A 22,772-nucleotide genomic window follows, 5' to 3' on the forward strand; every position below is an offset into this window, starting at 1 on the left:
AATAAGTCCCTGGTCTTTGAAGCAAAAGTCACTGATCTTCTGAGCATTTGTTGATCTTCTCTTCTCTTCTCTTCTCTTCTCTTCTCTTCTCTTCTCTTCTCTTCTATTCTATTCTATTCTATTCTATTCTATTCTATTCTTTTCTCATGAAAGTGCCTGTGGATGAGTACAAATTTAATTGTTCTGGTTGTTCTGAATAGAAAGGTAACTATGAATAACAAATCCAGAAGTCTGGCTTTGCAAAAAGCCATTTAAGTGTATTAATGAAAAGTGAAAAATTTGAAATAGATAAACCCCAAAGCATAGAAAGACAAACACAAATAAAAATAAGAAACAAGATGAATTATAATAATTTTGAATATCAGCAATCTTGTAATGCCTTCTGTGATGAAACCAGGTTCCTGGTAAACTCTTAAACTAAGTCACAGACAAGCAAAGGAAACAATAGGACCTGCACATCTTCCCCTGGCATATACCATCCCCTGGAATGGCTTGATAATATGACCAGAAGAATAATAGAAATATGACTGATGAGAGTTTTTGGGGACAGGCTTTCAGCAACGCCTAAAAACATACATTTACATCAACAGATATCTGCTCAAAAAGAACTTGAACTCTGCAGATGAACATACCAAGACTGTATTTGTAGTAGGTTTGTAGCAATGCACACAGCTAACGCTAATGGTAGAGAGACAAATAAAGTGAATGGAATGAACTGTTCTATTTATATTAATTGTTTATATAACATTTGTGGGAAAATGTGACAAATTCCAATTTCCTATTGTACTGGTTCTATTTTAGAACCAGGTTTAGGTAATTTGGAGTTCCACAATTCAGAATTAAAAAGAAATGGAAGAAAATTGCAGAAGCATTGCAGTCATAATTGGACCCTTGGGTAACTCAGTTTAACTGTACTTAAGTCAATCTAATTTGGAGATAGCAATTTTAATAGTCCCTTTCTAATTCAGAATGACACTATTGCTTATTTTAAGCACAAATAGGTTATCAAAAGTGGCAAAGCTCTAACCTTTTATCTGCCAATCATAAAATATGGTAAAATGTGTTATTTAATCAGAAAACAATGACTTTTCTTTTCTTTTTTAACTTCTCCTTGGCATATTTCTGTCATGACAATGAAACCCTTAGCACATATATGACATTAACTCTAGTTGATATTCAAGCCCAAGTGCATATGATGCTGTCACTTCTGGTGTCCAATCAAGAGTGTTGGTCAATAAAGTAATGGCCAAACAAATATATAAAATTAGGTCACCAGAAAGCTAGGGGGCAAAAAAAAGTGGTGGGCTGGGCTGTTTGCTGTTTCCTCCACACAGAGTCCTGACCTATAGCGATGAGAAAAATCCTCACAATAGATCTTCTGCTATGTTATGCCTATCAGCACTGTCCCAAATCTTTAAAGAGCTTTGCAGAGTGCATAATCTCTTGATAAATTAGATTCTGAATTGACTCAGAATTGGACAAATTTAATCAGAAACAGATTTTTGCCAATTTCAAGTACATCTGAGAATAGCAACAAGGGCTTAGATATTCAGATATTCTACAACAACACAACCTTCTGAAACAAACAAGCAAAACAAGAAATCATTTCAAAATAAGAAAGTAACATTTTCAAAATAGAGAAATATTATTCAAATACAAATCTACTTTTTGGGTTGTATGAACACATACTTATAGTAGTCAAAATAGCATCATCATTATCATCATCCTTGGAAGGACTTGATAGGTGGATAAAAATGCCAAATCTAGTCTGATCATCTAGCTGGTTGTGTGATGAACCATAACAATAATCAATACATCTAACAACATCAAACAACATCTGCCTATCTGATGTCCTTAGGAAAGATTTGATAGTTGGATAAAATGTCAAATCCAGTCTAAACGTCTGGCTGGCTAATCAATAGACCATAATAATGATATATTAAAAATAAATACATAAATACCTAAAATATTAAATATAAATCCTAGCAATGGCTTACAGCTGGAACATTAAAAAAAAAGAAACTGAAGGCTTGATTTGGCTGCTCAAGAGCAAGCTATTCAAACTAATGCAATTAAGGCCTGAACTGAAAAATTGTCAAATGACTCAAAGTTCATTGAGAAAAGAGAGAGAGAAAAAAGAAACTTGGGAAAAATAGGCAAATTTATATTTTGAACTAAGGGATAATAATATTATTGAATTTGCACAAATGATATAAATGCTTTAGTTAAAAAGAATGACAGTTTTAAATATGCATTCCACCCAGTAGGTTCAAATTAATTAATTAATCTTTTAGAACCAGCTTATTTGGTCTTATTCTTCTGAAAATAATATGTGAGATGTAACTGGTCTAAGCAGTTCTTAGGATCAAACTACTGACTGCTTTAATAAATGTTGACATTTAAACTTTTAAAATTTTTCTTTGTTTGGGACTTGAACACTTAAAAGTGTTCTGTATAGTTATATTCAAACACTTGAATATAACTACACTGATATCAGGACCAGTATCAAAAAACTCTGCTTGTATTTCTTGCCAAATCAGACTAAGATAGGCATTGCATTCTGGACATTAGGATTTACTGAATTCTATTTTATAAATTGTAGCACTTATTTTCCAGCAAGATTGGTTTCCTTTCTGCATGATGCTACATTTTATTTTCTTTTTTAAAAAATATTATATTTAATATTAAAATTCTATTTTATTTCTTGATTTCTCAACCATCAAAGGAACACTTCTTAATGGATAGTTATTTTCATTATAATATTCAGATAAAATATATTATTGACTATCACACCCCAGAATGAGAATAAAAATATAATTATTCCAACTGCATTTTTCCAGGTTATGAAAAGTTACAGGACTGCTATCTTACTTTAATTCCCTGTGGAAATAACTCACTAATGGCAAATTGGCATTTTGCAGGCTTTATTTTGCAAAATGTTTTTACAAATAACCACATTGACTATAAATGTAGAAACAACATATTCTGATGCCACATAATGAATATTCAGGTCTCTCTCTCTTGTCCTTTAATTAATCAGTTTTAACATATAATTTTGCTTTTCTTTAGACACTTATGATTTTTTCCATCCCAAGGTAGAAAACTGAAACTGCCAGAAGAATAGCTGTCTTCAATGGTTTTTAATTAAAGAGGAAAGCCAAAAATATAAGGGGAATGAGACACCATATGCTGTCTCTGCCCCCTCTAACATTATATTCTGTCCTACTGTTTCATCTCCTTGTTCTTTGCATCTGAAGTCTGAATGGGGACCTTACTCACATTTACCTCAAAACAAGTATTGTTCTCCATATATTCTGTCATGGCAAATGATTTTATAGTCCCATAGCCAGATTTCCACAGGATGCAAAGCAAATTTCTGTTGCTTACATTGTAGACTCACTTATTAATAAAGAATGCTTAAAAGGACTGTAAGATGGTTTAATTTAATTAAAAGAGGTGATTGAAGGCAAACCATCTTTCATGGGGCAGACACCTCTCTAGTAAAATGGAGAATCTGTTTCCTATAGTTGAATTAAATTCAAAGGATCTCAAGACAGGGAACAGGATATATTCAAATCATAAGCAGGAATAGCCAACAGGGACATCTCCAAAGGGCAGACTTTCTATCACATGGCCATGGACACTATCTTGCCTTTTTTTACTTTTCCTTGAAGTTGCCTATAACAACAGGGTACAATCAGAATACTAAGACATATATCATAAAAACATCACTATAAATTCCAACCATCATCTTCTATCTCACATTAATAACAAACATAGCCAGTGAAACTACATAGAATTTACTGAGAATGAGAAAGATAAATAGAAGCATCATTCAATGGGGGAAAAAATGGGAATTTGGAACACACATCTACATAATAAGCAACATGTCTGGAGATGGTAAATGTGCATCAACCTCTTGCAAGTTACTTATTAAGTTATAACTTATTCCTTTTTTTATTGAAAGTTTTTTAAATTTTACAAAACAAATCCCCTCCCCAAACACCCCCACCCTCCCATACCCTCCCCCACCTCCCCAAACCTCCCAAACCCTCCCCCAACCTTCCCAGAGCTGAGTACAGGCTTAATTAAAATTTTTCAGAAAAAGAAAAGAAAAACTTAAAACACATATAAATCCTAAACAAATCTAAATACATTAAATTAAATAGGTTATCTTCTCTAAAAAATAATAATTGCAATCATTAAACACATTATAACATAATCTAAACATTTTCTAGTATCATACGTATATTATTATCCATCATTTTGTATAAACCCCCTCCAAAACACAAATTTAAACATTACTTTCTTTGAATATCTATACCTACAATATAAAATCTAATCTCTCCCTCTTTCTTTATCCTAGAACATAGAAATAAACATATAAACCTTCATTATACCATTAAAACTAAATACTCTTTGAATACTTAAACTAAATACTTAAACTTAAACTTCTTATCTAAGATTTTCATTCAATCTCCATAATCTTCTCTCCTATCAACCTAAACAAATCTAGGTACATTTAATTAAACAAGTTATCTTCTCTTAATAATAATAATAATAATAATAATAATAATAATAATAAAAACCCAATCATTAAACACATTATAATATACTCTGAACCTTTTCATATCATACTTATGTTATTATCCATCATTCTTTATAAACTTCCTCCAAAACACAAATTTAAACATTACTTAAAACATTAGAATTCCGGTACTTCCGGTGGATCTGCGCGGGCGATGGCGGTTACTTTGTAGCCGTCCTCCTGGGTAAGTGTAATGAATCGCTATGAACAGCGGAGATCAGCTGTTCAGCGGTTCAAAATCCCCCTCCCGGGCAAAGGGAGAGAGAGCCACTTACGCACCCCCAAAATTTTTGGGGTGTGTGTGAAAGGAGTGCTCCCACGGAGTTCAGACTGTCTCCGCTTCCCAGCTGCTTTTGTCCCTAGGGACAAAACAAGCCGTTGCAACCACCTCCGCGTTTAAAGAGATCTGGTGAGTTTTTTTAGAAGCGGACAGAGTTGACTATAGGATTTAACTTTTGCTTTTTTTGACTTTATATGGATTTTGTTTAAAGATTTATTTTTACGTTTATATTCCCTCTTTTTATTTTTTACTTTTTGCTGAAAGGGAAAGTAAAATGGCGATCGGCAGACTTTCCGGCGTTTTTTCTATTTTTTTAAGCATTTTTGGTGTTTCTTTTTTTCCCTTTCCTTTTTTCTTTTTTGTTTTTTTTATGATAGGAATGGAGTGTTAGTATTATTATTTTTGTTTAATTTTTGTGTTTTATATTTTGTACTTTTTGGTACTTTTAAAAAATGGAATGGATTTTTTCTATTTAATTATTATTTTTTTTTCTTCTCCTTTTTCTTTTTCTTTTTTGAACTCCTTTTTTTATTTTATCATAATAATCCCCTCTTGAAGGATTTTTTTTTTTTGAATTTATGGAGCTAATTTCTTATTTTTCTTGCTTAATTCTTGCAATTTTTAATAAGGAGTAAAGTTTTTTTTTTAAGATGGCTCCAAAGCGTCCAGTAATCTCTACAGCTTCCAAGGTGACTTCTTCTTCGGTGTTATCATCAGGGCAACAATCTAAATTAATAGTTTCACCTTCTTCCTTGCCACAGTCAACAATGGTGAAGGACTTGCAAGATATGATGGGAGATGTTATACTTCAAATTAGGGGAGAAATGAAAGAGATTTTAGAGGAAAATAATAAGACTTTGAAGCAAGAGATAGTTTTGACTTTAAAAGGAGTTGCCTCTGTTCTTGAAAAGTTGAATTCTCGCGTAGAAGAGGTAATAGAAAAAGTGGAATTGATGGAGGGAAAATTTGAAAGCATGGAAAAAAACTTTCAAGATGAGATTCTTATGCTTCAATATAAACAAATGGAATATGCCTTAAGAATCAGAGGTTTACATGAGTCTGTGCAAGGAGATTTGAGAGAGATGGTGGCAAAGGACTTTGCTGTGATTCTGAATAGAGAAGAAGAGGAAATACTTAGTGGAATTGATCAGACATTTAGAGTTAACTCTGTGGTGGCAGAGCAAAAGAATTTGCCAAGAGATGTGGTAATTTACTTTGGGAAAAGATCCCTGCGCAATGAAATTATACAAGCCTTTTATAAGAAGAGGTTTCAAATTGCTTCCCAAGATGTTATAATTTTAAAGGAGATCCCACCAAAAATTTTAAGAAGAAGAAAGGAGTTTGCTTTTTTAGCAGACGAACTTAAAAAGAGACAAATTTTGTTTAGATGGGATGTTCCGACTGGAATGGTGGTGAGCTACCTGGGGATACGTTATAGTCTTAATACTGTTTCTAAAGCAAAAGATTTTTATACTTCGGTCCTGGGGGTATGCTCATCCTCACCTACTATGCTTAAAGCTTTGGAAGAAAAAAAGGCAGAATTGCAGTTTGAGGGGCCCCAACAAGTAGAGATGGAGGAGCAGAAGACAACCTGTGCAACATATAATTGTAAAGAAAAGGATCAACAGAAGAAGTTTAAGGAAGTTCCACAAGTATTGGTTTCTGAATCTGAGGGAGAAGTAGGATTTATAAATTCTTTGGAGCAACCTTTAATGCCAGAATTGCAGTCTGAAGAGTCTATATTAATTAAAAATGGGAGGCCTCAACAAGTAGAGATGGACGAGCAGAAGATAACCTATGCAATATATAACTGTAAAGAAAAGGATCAACAGAAGAAGCTCAAGGAAGTTCCACAAGAGATGAAAGACCAGAAGACAACTTGTCCAACATATAAACGTAAAGAAAAGGAGGTTGAGGAAGCTTCACAGGTATTGGTTCCTGAGACTTGTGTAACGTATAAATGTAAAGAAAAAGTAACATATAAACGTAAAGAGAAAGACCAATAGAAGAAGGAGGTTGAGGAAGCTTCACAGGTATTGGTTCCTGAGTTTGTGGGAGAACCAGGACTTACAAATTTTTGGAGCGATCTTCAAGGGCAGATTTTAACGCATTTCTTTCGATGCTTATGGGCAAGAGAGACTGATAAGGATTGTGTTTATAGTGGATGTAACCGGTTATTGGACAGAAGATTATGGAGACTGAATGAAAATTTTAGATAAGAAGTTTAAGTTTAAGTAATAGTTTTGGAGTATATTATAATGTCTTCAATGTTTGGGTTTTTTTTAATTATTATTATTATTATTATTATTATTATTATTTTTAAGATGCAATTTGTTATTGGTAAAGATGTATATTACAATGCGTTTAAGATAGTATTTGTTATTGGTAAAGATTTAAATGCGTATAAGGGGATCTTAATGTTTTAAGTTTTAAGTTTTAAGTAATGTTCAAATTTGTGTCTTGGAGGGAGTTTATAAAGAATGATGGAATATAAGTATGACATGAAAAGGTTTAGAGTATATTATAACGTGTTTAATGATTGGATTTTTTAATTATTATTGTTATTATTATTATTTTTAAGAGAAGATAATTTGTTTAAAGTTTAAGTTTAAGTATTTAGCTTAAGTATTCAAAGAGTGTTTTGTTTCAATGGTATAATGAAGGTTTATATGTTTATTTTTTTGTTTTATGATAAAGAAAGAGGGAGAGATTAGATTTATATAGATGTATAGATGTTCAAAGAAAGTAATGTTTAAATTTGTGTCTTGGAGGGAGTTTATACAGAATGATGAATAATATTATAAGTATGATGTTAGAAAATGTTTAGAGTATATTATAATGTGTTTAAGGACTGTAATTATTATTTTTTTAGAGAAGATAACCTATTTAATTTAAGGTATTTAGATTTGTTTAGGATTTATATGTGTTTTAAGTTTTTCTTTTCTTTTTTTTGAAAAATTTTAACTAAGCCTGTACTCAACTCTGGGAAGGTTGGGGGAGGGTTTGGGAGGTTTGGGGAGGGGGGGAGGGTATGGGAGGGGGGGTTTCGGGGAGGGGATTTGTTTTGTAAAATTTAAAAAATTTTCAATAAAAAAACATTAGAATTCCCTTATACACATTTAAATCTTTACCAATAACAAATTCCATCCACAATAAACACATTCCTTATTAGTCTCTCTTGTCCATAAACCATTAAAATTCCCTTATACACATTTAAATCTTTACCAATAACAAATTCCATCCACAATAAACACATTCCTTATCAGTCTCTCTTGTCCATAAACCTCAAAAGAAGTGCTTTGAAAACTGCCCTTAAAGCTAACTCCAAAAAGTTTGTAAATCTTGCTTCTCCCACAGACTCAGTACTCTTTTGAATACTTAAACCAAGTACTTAAACTTAAACATCTTATATAGAATTTTCATTCGATCTCCATCCTTGTCAGTCTCTCTTATCCATAAATCTCGAAAGAAGTGCTTTGAAATCTGCCCTTAAAGGTAGCTCCAAAAAGTTTGTAAATCCTGCTTCTCCCACAGACTCAGGAGCCAATACTTGTGAGGCTTCCTTAAACTCCTTCTTGTGTTGCTCTTTTTCTTTACGATTATATGTTGCACGAGTTGTCCTCTGCTCCTTCATCTCGACTTGTTGAGGCCCCTCAAAATGAGATTTCCCATTTTTCATTAATATAGGCTCTTCAGACTGCAATTCTACCCTTAAAGGTTGCTCCAAAAAATTTATAAATCCTACTTCTCCCACAGATTCAGAAACCAATAGTTGTGAGGCTTCCTTAACCTTCTTCTGTTGCTCCTTTTCTTTACAGTTATATGTTGCACAGGTTATCCTCTGCTCCTCCATCTCAACTTGTTGAGGCCCCTCAAACTGAGGTTTCCCAATTTTCATAAGTATAGGCTCTTCAGACTGCAATTCTACCTTCTTTTCTTCCAAAGCTTTAAACTTAATAGATGGCGATGAACATACCCCCAGGACCGAAGTATAAAAGTCTTTTGCTTGAGAAACAGTATTAAGTCTATAACATATCCCCAGGTAATTCACCACCATTCCAATCGGAACATCCCATCTGAACAAGATTCGTCTCTTTTTAAGTTCATCTGCTAAAAAAGCAAACTCCTTTCTTCTTCTTAAAATTTTAGATGGGATCTCCTTTAGAATTATAACATCTTGTGAAGCAATTTGAAATCTCTTCTTATAAAAAGCTTGTATAATTTCGTTGCGCAGAGATCTTTTCCCGAAGTAAATTACCACATCTCTTGGCAAATTCTTTTGCACTGCCACCACAGAGTTAACTCTAAATAATTTTTCAATTTCACTAAGTATTTCCTCTTTTTCTTTATTCAAAATCACAGCAAAGTCCTTTGCAACCATCTCTCTCAGATCTCCTTGCACAGACTCTCCCAAACCTCTGATTCTTAAGGCATATTCCATTTGTCTATATTGAAGCATAAGAATCTAATTTTCCATTTCTTTTTCCATGCTTTCAAATTTTCCCTCCATCAATTCCATTTTTTCTGCTACCTCTTCTACACGAGAGTTCAGCTTTTCAAGAACAGAGGCAACTCCTTTTAGAGCCAAAACTATCTCTTGCCTCAAAATCTTATTATTTTCCTCTAAAATCTCTTTCATTTCTGCCCTAATTTGAGATATAACATTTCCCATCATATCTTGCAAATCCTTCACAATTATTGGCTGTACCAAGGAAGAGGGTGAAGCTATTGATTTAGGTTGTTGCACTGATGATAACACCGAAGAAGAAACCACCTTAGGAGCTGTAGGAATTACTGGACGCTTTGGAGCCATCTTAAAAAAAATCTTTACTCCTTCTTAAAAATTACAAAAATTAAGCAAAAGAAAAAGAGAGATTAAGTCCCAAAAAATTCAAAAAATCCTTCAAAAGGAGATCATTATAACAAAAAAATACTGAACGCTTTGGAGCCATCTTAGAAAAATCTTTACTCCTTCTTAAAAGTTACAAAAATTAAACAAAAGAAAAAGAGAGATTAACTCCAAAAAATCAAAAAATCCTTCAAAAGGAGATCATTATAATAAAAAGAAAGGAGTTAAAAAAAGAAAAGGGAAGAAGAAAAAAATAATTAAATAGAAAAAATCCATTCCATTTTTTTAAAAGTACAAAAAGCAAAACAAAGAAGTTAAACAAAAATAATAATGCTTCTAAAATCCAAACCCAACATCAAAATCAAATCCACATTCCGTTCCAATCAATAAAAAAAGGAAAAGGATAAAAAAAAAACACCAAAAAGCCTGCCGATCGCCATTCTACGTTCCCCCCAAAAAACAAAAACAAAACCGAAAGGCTTGCCGATCGCCATTTTACTTTCCCTTTCAACAAAAGGAAAAAAAATAAAAAGAAGGAATATAAAAGTAAAAGTAAATCTTTAAACTTAAAATCCAAATAAAATCAAAGAAAGCAAAAGCTAAATCCTCTACTCAGCTTTGTCCGCCTCTAAAAAAAAACTCACCAGATCACTTTAATCGCGGAGGTGGTTGCAGCGACTTGTTTTGTCCCTAGGGACAAAAGCAGCTGGGAAGCGGAGACAGTCTGAACTCCGTGGGAGCACTCCTCTCACCCCTCCAAAAAAGCCTTGGGGGTGCATGAGAGTGGCTCTACCACTATTCAGACAACCCTCTTCCCCCACCTTTGCCCGGGAGGGGGATTTTGAACCGCTGAACAGCTGATGGCTGCTGTTCATAGCGATTCAAACACTTACCCAGGAGGACGGCTACAAAGTAGCCGCCATCGCGCACGCAGATCCACCGGAAGTCCAAGTTATAACTTATTCCAAAATGCTTATATATTCCCAGTTTAAATCAAGTATGAAAGAAAACAACTATTCCCAAACTCAATCTAAGTAATTTGATTTATTTTTTCCTCTTATCTAACTGATTTTGTCTTCAGTTTGAACCTTTTCTTCACTAAAAATAGAAACAAAAAGGATGTTAAGTCACTTACTAATTATTTTCTTTGCCATGTGGTTCCAATAAACTGCTGGCTCATAAAAAGACAGTTATGTAATTTGCAAAGTTAAATCGGTTACTGACAACTGTGCTGTCATGAAGCACAGTAAAGAGAGCATCAAAGAACTAAACTTTTATGAATAAACAAAAAGCACACTCAATCCTTTCCTACACACATATACAAAGTGGAACAAGAAGACTTTTCCCTGGATCTGCTATTGGATGGTAGTCATTTAAAAAGAAAAATCAGATACTGTGATAAATTCCATAAACTTTTTAACAGATTGCTATATTGGTTATTATTTTCATTCATATAAGTTTAAAACATTTATTTTACTGCTTTTTATTATGTCATAGATTGTTGCCTTTCTTTCCCTCTCTCCCTCCCTCCCTCCCTCCTTTCTCTCTCTCCCTCCCTCCCATCTCCCCCTTTCTTTGATTATTCCATTGTAAGCTATCCTAGAAATGTAACAGAATGGCAGTATAAACAAAAACAAATTGAGATATTAAAAATAGTTATTGCTCAAAATAAAGCTGAATGTATTCCAGGTAGATTTTATGATGAATCATTGCTAATCTATGCATTCTTTACTCCTTACTTGTTCTATATTGAAGTTTGCATTTTGAGATTAAAGGAAAGTTTCTTAATAAAAATCTAAGATAGACTCTGATTTTATTGCATAATGTTACCACCATATAAATTTATTCAAAAGATCACCCAATGGACTCATATAAATAGGTTTGCAATATAAGAATTATTTTGCCTGATGTGGCATTTTCATTTTTTTTTGAGGGGGATTTTTAATTTTTGTCTTCCAAACTTAATAGTTAGGTACTGAGTACTCATCCATGCACAAATATCCAGTGCTCACTTTGAATCAAATTTTATTTAAAAATATAAAGAGGCAAATATTAATAATTCTGAGTAACTATATATTATACTGAAAGACTACCCTTTAGATAAAAAATCGGAGTTCTTCACTCTTACAGAGCTTTGCATAGAACAAAATCTATCCTTCAAAACTGAATCTGCCTATCATATGGCAAAATAGTAAAGAAGTAAAAAAAGCAATGCCCGAGCTCATTTTTTAAAGTACAAATTATATTTGTATAGATATCAATAAAAATAGCTAGATATAAAAAGCTACATTAAACAAATTTCCACCTTAAAAATCATGTAACTAGTATATATGCTATTCATTTAGAAGTACTAAAATATAACAGTAATAGAGTTTGAAAAGGACACATATGTGTGTATATTGCAGCATAACATAGCATATATGTTATATGTTATATGTTTATGTATAAGAATTTGATTTTGTCCATCATGTCTTTGCTGGAAAATTTGAAAGCTAAGTGTTTCATATATGTGAGTTAGTTTGGTCTAGTCTGAACAATGGTATCAGACAAAAATGCAGCCACATGTAATTTACGCTGAGAAACAATATGGAGGGAGGTTAGTATCCTGATCTCTAAAATTTCATTTTTGATGATGATAATGATGATGATGATACAATGACAAATAGTTAAGTCATGGGAGAACACTGCTTTAGTTTTTAGTAACTACAAGTTGACATGAAGAAAAAGTCAGATATGATAAGACAGCTATCTACTAAATCCTTCCTCTTTAAGGAAACTTCTGATTTTTACTATCCATTGGCAATGGGAATTGGGGCTTACCAGTCCACCATCTTTAATACATCTGGTTTCATAAAAGCACTAATTTATAAAAGATGTGAAGGACATATTTAAAGTTTGTCACTTACATTTTAAAGCACATTTTATGTATATTCTGTGTAGTGATTTCAAAAACATAATACATAGCCACAATTTTGCAGTGCATTGATTCCAGTTCTTAACTGATTACTACCTATGATACCCCGGGATGTAGTCTTGTGTTTGGCTTCTGTTCATATCCCTTGGGTAAGAGAATCTTGATAAGTATGGAGCATTATTATATTAGCACTTGTGAGTGAAAAAGATTATCATCATTGTGTCACTGAAAACATAATTAGAGCTCTGTTATGAAAATATGCATATGGTGGGAGGCTGCCTACATTGCACCTTTCTCTTAATTATTCTTCAAAAGAAAGATGTAAGCTCTGTTTAATTATAGAAAGGATAAATTCAGAATTACCTTTTAACAATACTCTTTGGCTTTTGAAAATCTAAAAGGAAGTTTTAATGAGGGGAAAATTCATCTAAACCTGGGCAAGAACTTGAAAATTGAAAATACTATGACAGGTTTTTGGCATGATTCTGTCATATGAATGTATGTATATTTATTGTCCCTGTAAGCTTGATATCTTTTTTTTTTTTATTGAAAATTTTTACATTTTACAAAAACAAATCCCCTTCCCATACCCCCCCCTACCTCACCCCCCCCCTTCCCAACCTCCCAAACCCTCCCCTGGACTTCCCAGAGCTGAGTACAGGCTTAATTAAAAAAAAAACTTAAAACACTTTTAAAACCTAAACAAATTTAAATATAATCATCATTCTATATAAGCTCCCTCCAAAAACACAAATTTAAACATTACTTTCTTTGAATATCTATATCTATAGTATAAAATCTAATTTCTCCCTCTTTCTTTATCCTAAAACGAAAAAATAAACATACAAATCTTTGTTATACCATTAAAGCTAAATACTCTTAAAGAACTTAAAGTAAGTACATATTTCCTTCAATCTTCATAATCTTCTCTCCTATCCAAAAAGAAAAAAACTTAAAAAACCTATAAGTCCTAAACAAATCTAAGCACATTTAATTAAACAAATTATTTTCTCTTAAAAATATTAATAATAATATTTAAAAACTAGAAACACTTTTAAATCCTAAACAAATCTAAATACAATCATCACTCTATATAAACTCCCTCCAAAACCACAAATTTAAACATTACTTTCTTTCCTAAACAAATCTAAACATTTAATTAAACAAATTATTTTCTCTTAAAAATATTAATAATATTTAAAAACCAAATTTAAGCATACTTAAAACTTGAACAAGTTATACTCCCTTCAAAACACAAATTTAAACATTACTTAAAATTTAAAACATTAGAATCCCCTCACTAAAATAAGCAAATTATAATCCCTTCAAAACACAAATTTAAACAATATTATCATTAAAGGTTCAAAACTTAAAACAACAAAATTAATAAACACATTAAACATTTCAATCTTCACCAATAACAAATTCCATCCGTAAGAAACTGCATCCTTATAAGTCTCAATTATATTAGTATTATTAATTATTCACATTCCAGTTTTTTCCATTCTCCATTCTTCCATTCTTCCATTTCCCTTCTCCATTCTTGTATCAAACTCGTAAGAAATGCTGCAAGTTCTGCCTTAGGAGACTGCTCCAAAATTCCTGAATCTCCCATCGACTCCGAAGCCAATAAGGGTTCCTTGAATTCCTCCTTGTATTGGTCTTTACAATTGTAAGTTGTACAAGTTATCCTCTGCCCGTTCCTCTCTTGTTGATGCCCCTCAAACTGAGATTTCCCAATTTCCATTTCAGGCAGCAATTCCACCCTTAAAGATTGCTCCAAAGACTTTGTAGGTCTAACATCTCCCAGAGATTCAGAAACCACTGAGTATGAAACTTCCTTAACCTTCTTCTGTTGCTGCTTTTCTTTGGAATTATATACTGCACAAGTTGTCTTCTGCTCCTCAACCTGGACTTGTTGAGGCCTCTCACACAAAGATTCTCCAGTTTTCATAAATATAGGCTCTTCAAACTGTGATTCTACATTCTTTTCTTCCAAAGCTTTAAACTTAATAGATGGCGATGCACATACCCCCAGGACCGAAGTATAAAAATCTTTTGCTTGAGAAACAGTATTAAGTCTATAACATGTCCCCAGGTAATTCACCACCATTCCAGTCGGAACATCCCATCTGAATAAAATTTTTCTCTTTTTAAGTTCATTTGCTAGAAAAGCAAACTCCTTTCTTCTTCTTAAAATTTTAGATGGGATCTCCTTAAAAATTATAACATCTTGTGAAGCAATTTGAAATCTCTTCTTATAATAGGCTTGCACAATTTCATTGCGTAAAGATCTTTTACCAAAGTAAATTACCACATCTCTTGGCAGATTCTTCTGTGCTGCCACCACAGAGTTAACCCTAAATAATTTTTCAATTTCATTAAGTATTCCCTCTTTTTCTTTATTCAAAATCAATGCAAAGTCCTTTGCAACCATCTCCTTCAGATCTCCTTGCAAAGACTCTCCCAGGCCTCTAATTCTTAAGGCATATTCCATTTGTCCATATTGAAGCATAAGAATCTCATTTTCCATTTCTTTTTCCATACTTTCAATTTTCCCCTCCATTATGTCCACTTTTTCAGCTACCTCTTCCACATGGGAGTTCACCTTTTCAAGAACAGAAGCAACACCTTCTAAAGCCAAAACAAAATCTTGTCTCAAGATCTTATTGTTTTCCTCTAAAATCTTTTTCATTTCTGCCCTAATTTGAATTATAACATCTCCCATCATGTCTTGCAAATCCTTCATAGTTATTAGCTGACCCCCAGAAGAGGGTGAAACTGTTGATTTAGAAACTGTAGAAATCCCTGGACGCTTTGGAGCCATCTTAAAGAAAAACCTTTAGTCCTTCTTAAAAAATTATAAAAATTCCTTCAAAAATCATAACTCCCTCCAAAGAAGGTCATTATAATAAAAAGAAAAAAGGGAAAAAAAGGAAGAGAAAAAGAATTAAAAAAAAGTTTTACTCCTTCTTAAAAATTGCAAAAAATTAAACAGAAAAAAGTCCTTCAAAAAAGGGTCATTACAATAAAAAGAAGGGAGTTCAAAGGAAAAAAAAAAGGGAGAAGAAAAAAAAATAATTAAATAGAAAAAGTCCGTTCCAAAAAAAATACTTAGAGATACCAAAAACAACCATTCCAATCATAAGGAAATAAAAAGAGAAAGGGAAAGGAAAGAAAGAAAAACACCAAAAAGCCTGCCGGTCAGCATTCTAACTTCCAGAAAAAAAAACACCGAGGAGTTTGCCGATCGCCATTTTACTTTCCCTTTCAACAAAGAAAGAAAAATAAAAAGAGAGAATAAAAATAGAAACAAGTCTTAAAACTTAAAATCCAAATAAGTCAAAGAAAGCAAAAACTAAATCCTCTACTCAGCTCTGTCCGTTTATAAAAAAAAAAACTCACCAGTTCTCTTTAAGCACGGAGGTGTTTGCAGCGGCTCGTTTTGTCCCTGAGGACAAAAACAGCTGGGAAGCGGAGACAAGTCTGAACTCCGTGGGAGCACTCCTTTCACCCCCCCAAAAAAAACTTGGGGGGTGCAAAAGAGGCTCTACCACTATTCAGACACTCTCTACCCCCCCCTTTGCCCGGGAGGGGGATTTTGAACCGCTGAACAGCTGATGTCTGCTGTTCATAGCGGTTCTTACACTTACCCAGGAGGACGGCTACAAAGTAGCCGCCATCACGCGCGCAAAATCCACTGGAAGTTCCTGTAAGCTTGATATCTAACATCCCTGGAATTTCCTTGATATCTAAAGAAATGAACCATTTCACCCTCTCCATAGTGTTTTTCACAAAGTTTTATTATTAAGATATCATAAACTCCTAGGTTGTGTTGCCTGAACAAGCACTTCCTCCAAATTGATAATTAAATTAAAAATTTGCACAAATTTTTGAATTAACTTATTTATTTATTTATCTTACATTCTTGACCATACTTTTTTTCAATTTCCCTTTATTCCTCCTTTATACTTTATAAGTAATAGAAGGCAATGATCATGCCTAATACTTCTTCCTCCTCCTATTTTCTCTACAGTCCTGTGAGATGGGTTAGTCTGAGAAAGAGTTACTGGCCCAAAGTTAGCTTTCATGTCTAAGGTGGCAACAGAATTCAGTCTCCTAGCCTGTTACCTTAAGTACTAAACCCAATAAAACAAAAAGATGATGACTTTCCATTTGGATGATTCCACAAAGAGAAAATAATTAGAAAAAATATAGTATAGATGACTTCAGCAGCACATAGCTACCAAACTAGAGTGTTGTAACCTAGAGTGTTGATTTTACTGTATGCACTATATATGTATATGTGTGTGCATGTGGTGCATATATATTTGACAGAAGCCACATTCTAAAATAACAATAGAGAAAAGAAAAAAATGACTATCTGTAGTTAATTACCTATAAAATAAGGTACACCAACTACAAAAATATTCAAATGCCTCCATCTCCATATATTAACTACGGTTTCACTCATACACAGATTGCTCTGAAATAGAAAACAGTGAAAAGCTCCTTCCTTTCTTTAGACATTGAAAAGGGTAAATTTATTAGGCAAATAGCTCCTCAGAACAGCAGTAATTTTGGAGTTAATCTTTGACGTCATCCTTACTTTTCAATAAAGATGTTTACATTAATTTGTATTTCATGTTAATTTCCTTATTTTCAATAGTCTCAACTCTAAATAATTTACAGTAATTATTTAGGGCAAAAATGTCCTCACCTTTCTAAAAGAAACAGTAAAAATGCCAGCTCAGAAAACACAAATGCACTGCTAATATAATCAATAATGTAATATCAATCTTTATTTGAAGGATCGTTCACAAGAAAAATACATTTCGGTCTGGAGAAGATGGATTGATTATATTCAAAAGAAATATGAGACTGAAAAGTATTATCTTGCTTATGAGTAGATTTTAGGTTATTATTAATAGTTTAATATGATTGAATTTATACTATTTTTAGTGTTATGGTTTAACTGTATTATTATTTTTATTTTTAATTTGTTAATATTTGTTTTGAAAAAGGAGTTAAAGTATGTTATGGATTTGATTGTTAGTAGAGTTGGGTAATGTTAGTTAGATTATGATTGTTTATTTGTAACCTTGTAATCAGCTCTGGGAAGTGGGGACGGGGGGAGGGGTGGGACGGTTTTGGGTTATATATTGTAAAAAATTTCTAAAACTTTTAATTAAAAATAATAATAATGTAATATCAATCTTAAATTATGAAATAGTATCAAAATCATTATCATTAGAGTACCTGAAGAGTGGCATTCAGAAAAATCAGCAAAACATCTGAGTGAACAGGCAATTTAAAAGTGAGTGGGGTTTAGTGATCAACATGTTGGAACAGAATTGAAAAGGTCCAAGTTCAAGCTTACTCTTAGTCTTGAAAGTTCATGTGATGATTTGGAGCCAATAATCTGGAAAAGGAAATAAATTCAAATGTTGAAATAATCTACACTGGGAGTCTACCTAATTCCAACGGACAAGTTGTTTTACTTAATAGCGGTCATAATAGGGATGTTCTCCACATCAATGATAAGCATGGGTCCACTGAGTCAAGATACATTGTGTCAAGCCAAGAAATATATAGATCTATATGAATAACGATAAAGGTAATTCTGTTCTATAGAATAGAATAGAATAGAATAGAATAGAATAGAATAGAATAGAATAACTTTATTGTCCTTTTAAATGTACACCAATCAGCATACATTAGAATGAAATTTCATTGCATACAGGTCTCAAAGGATAGCCACCTCCAATATACACTGCATAAAGATGACAAAAAATTATGCATATACCCACATACACACACATATATGATCTAGAGAAATAACACAGTGTAGTTTGGAGGTATACCAGTAGGGGGATTCAGCTGGTTTGCACCAGTTTGGCAGAACCAGTAGATAATTTTTTGTTGCCCAGTCCAGAATGGACTTCCGGAAGCAACATCCAAACAGAGAACTGGTTGTTCACATATTTGAATCCCACCAATGATGTATACATATACATGGTGAGAAAAACAAATCTTATGCGTTTACCATATGAATGGCATAGGGACCAAAGCTGTTACAGAATCTGGTATTACTGCTAGAAATACCTTGAAACCTCCTCCCAGAGTGGAGCAACAGCAACAGACCGTGAAGTGGGTCTGTGGGATCTCTAACAATGCTTCGAACTCTAAGCACATAGCACTTATAAGCAGTGTCCTGAATAATGGGAAGTGGACTTCCTATAATCTTCTCAGCTGTCCTTACCACCCTCTGTATGAATCTGTCTGAGGCAGTGCTACCACCAAACCAAACAGTGATGCAGTTTGTTAAGATGCTCTCAATTGTGCCTCTATAAAAAGTGGCAGAACAGAAAGAGAGAGACGTGCTCTCCTCATCTGATGCAGGAAATGCAGATGCTGGTTTGCATGTTTCACTAAGGATCATGTGTGGAGAGACCAAATCAGATTGTGAGAGGAAGGATATGATGGTTCTGCCAATAGTAAGAGTCCAGTAAGTCTTCTCAGATATTACTAGAGAAATTAGCTTTTAAAAATAGTGTTATAGTTCTGGTTCACGGCGTAGGGAGTGGTCCCTTTGCCGATCGAGTTTCCCCTGCCAATAGACCCCTTAGAGCAGGGGTTCTCAACCTTGGCAACTTTAAGACTTGTGGACTTCAACTACCAGAATTCCTCAGCAAAGCTGGCTGAGGAATTCTGGGAGTTGAAGTCCACAAGTCTTAAAGTTGCCAAGGTTGAGAACCCCTGCCTTAGAGAGTCGAAAAGACACTCTAGAGGAGCGTCTACCATTGAGGAGGCTTCTTGGACAGTTGCAGAGGAGCGGTGGCTTCCTCTGTGCACCGAGTATCTCCTTTGGGCCAACGGGGTAAAGATCAGCCAGTAAAATGGCCGATTATTTAGCTGCGCCAACCATAAGCCATAAGATCATCTAAGCAAGCAGACCCACCGTGGAAGATTTGGTGAAACTTTTTTTTACCTCTATTTTCTTCTTTTTCCTGTGAAAAGTTCTTTTTTTCTTTTTGGAATTATTTCCCTTTTTGTTGAAGCGGCGTTTTAAATGGGGGAAGAGAAGCTTAAGAAAAGGATGAAATCCATTTTTGTTTTAATGGTGGATTTTGTCTTTGGATACTGGGGAGCCCCAAGAAAATTCTTTAGAGAAATTTAAGATCCTATCTATTTGGAGAGTATTGTCTTCTTTTAATTTTTATGGCATCCAAAAAGACTGATTATTTGATTAATGTTGATTATTCATCGGGGGACATTTTCTGTTGAAATTAGGTATTGCTTTTGCTACTTTTTTTTCTCTTGGAATTTGTACAAAGGGAAAAGACTAAGAAACTTGGGAGGAGATGGATATTGATTGATTGCCTTCAAATATAGTCTTTCCCCAAAAAGTAAATGTCTTCAAATATGATAAAAGTGGAAGAAACCCGTCCAGATTCGATTTATAAATATATTTTGGACAAAATTTTAGAAAACATGGAGATGATAATTACCTGCAAAAAGGAGATTTCTTTATAGCAACAAAGTCAAGCACAAGATTTAAGTGAAACTGTAGTTTATATTCAAGAGACTTGCTCTCAGTCCACTGAGATGGAAGAAGCAAATGTACAGTTGGACTATCAATTGATGCTGGGAGAAAGCCTTGATATAAATGAACAGATGATCTATAATAAGGAAATGGAGGAGTTTACTTCAGAAGGACAAGCTGATTTGCAGACACCATTTGACTCTCTGATAGAGGAAAAACTATTGGAAGAAGAGCAAAATTCGATTAAAGAGGATTACACTAAAAAATGATTTCAACTAAAGTCTATGCAACCTTAAAAAAGATGGGAAATGATGTTTTGGCACGAGCTTTTCAGAATGACTATAACCCTTATATTACCCCAATAAAATTGATAATGGGTGATCTCCTGTTGCTGTACAGTGTGGCAGGAGACAATGGGAGAGCAATTTGCGGAACTAGAGACTCAACTATGGAAATCTATTTGGAATAGAAAGAAACCCAGAATAAGATATAAATATTAAATTTGAGGATAATTATGGATGGTAAAGGTTTTATAGCGAATTGGAGTTTTGCTAAATGGGAGGCTACTATGAAATGACTTAGAACTTAATATTGAAGAATATGTGTTTTTTTTTCTTTTCTCTTTTTTGTGTATGTTTGTTTCTTCTTTTTTGTGTTTTCTTTCTGGAATGAGATAGAATTAATAATTGGAGAATTATTGAAAAAGAATAGAGATATAGCTGAGAAATGTAAGAACTTATTTTGGAGCTAATATGTTTAATTAAGAGGAATTTGGGGTCACTGAATAGTAAAATAAATAGGTTAGTTTAAATCTAAATATTTGAAAAATTAATGAAGTTTAAAACAGGATTTTTGGGATAGATAAGGAGCTTTTGTAAATGTTTATTGATTAATGAAATTCATAGTCAGCAATATATTTAATGAAAATTGGTGTCAGAAATGTATTAATGAGATTACAATAATTTAAACAGATAGGGAGTGTTAGTTTTGGCTTAAGCATTTAATTTATATATAGTGATATATTAATGAATGAATTGGTTATAAGATTGTACTAATTTGATTGGGTTTTCATGGCAAAGATACTGGAGTGGTTTGCCATTTCCTTCTCCAGTGGATCACATTTTGTCAGAACTCTCTGCTATAACCTGTCAGTCTTGGGTGGCCCTGCACGGCATAGCTTATAGCTTCATTGAGTTACGCAAGCCCCTTCACCACGACAAGGCAGTAATCCATAAAGGGAAACCATTCAATATCACAGTAGTCCAAATCTATGCCCCAACCACTGGTGCAGAAGAGGATGAAATTGACCGGTTCTATGAAGCCCTACAGCACCTTATAGAATAAACACCCAAAAATGATGTCCTTATCATCATGGGGGATTGGAATGCTAAGGTAGGAAGCCAAAAGATAACCGGAATAACAGGCAAGTTTGGCCTTGGAGTACAAAATGAAGCAAGGCACAGGCTAATAGAATTTTGTCAAGAGAATACGATGGTCATAACAAACACTCTTTTCCAACAACCCAAGAGACGGCTCTACAAATGGACATCACCAGACGGTCAACATAGAAATCAGATTGACTATGTGCTCTGCAGCCAAAGATGGAGAAGCTCTATACAGTCAGTAAAAACAAGACCAGGAGCTGACTGTGGCTCAGATCATGAGCTTCTCGTTGCAAAATTTAGGCTTAAATTGAAAAAAGTAGGGAAAAGCACTAGGCCACTCAGGTATGAACTAAATCATATTCCTGATGAATATACAGTAGAGGTGACAAATAGATTTAAGGAACTGGATCTGATAGACAGAGTGCCTGAAGAACTATGGATGGAAGTTCGCAACATTGTACAAGAGGTAGCAACTAAAACCATCCCAAAGAAAAAGAAATGCAAGAAAGCAAAATGGCTGTCTGAGGAAGCTTTGCAAATAGCTGAGGAAAGAAGGGAAGCGAAAGGCAAAGGAGAAAGAGAAAGATACACCCAATTGAATACAGAATTCCAGAGAATAGCTAGAAGAGATAAGAATGCCTTCTTAAATGAACAGTGCAAAGAAATAGAAGAAAACAACAGAATAGGGAGGACCAGAGATCTCTTCAAGAAAATTGGAGATATGAAGGGAACGTTTCATGCAAAGATGGGCATGATAAAGGACCAAAATGGCAGAGACCTAACAGAGGCAGAAGAGATTAAGAAGAGATGGCAAAACTACACAGAAGAACTATACAAGAATGAGCTTAACATCCCAGATAACCACAATGAGATGGTCACTGACCTCGAACCAGACATCCTAGAATGTGAAGTGAAATGGGCCTTAGAAAATCTGAGCAACAACAAAGCTAGTGGAGGTGACAGTATTCCAGCTGAGCTATTCAAAATCTTAAAAGACGATGCAGTAAAAGTGCTACACTCAATTTGCCAGCAAATTTGGAAAACTCAACAGTGGCCACAGGATTGGAAAAGGTCAGTTTACATTCCAATTCCAAAGAAAGGCAATGCCAAAGAATGTTCAAACTATCGCACCATTGCACTCATTTCACATGCTAGTAAAGTTATGCTTAAAATCCTACAAGCTAGACTCCAGCAGTATGTGGATCGAGAA

The sequence above is a fragment of the Crotalus tigris genome, unplaced genomic scaffold, assembly GCF_016545835.1.
Source record: "Crotalus tigris isolate CLP2741 ecotype Arizona unplaced genomic scaffold, ASM1654583v1 scf7180000019275.859293, whole genome shotgun sequence".
Taxonomy (NCBI): domain Eukaryota; kingdom Metazoa; phylum Chordata; class Lepidosauria; order Squamata; family Viperidae; genus Crotalus; species Crotalus tigris.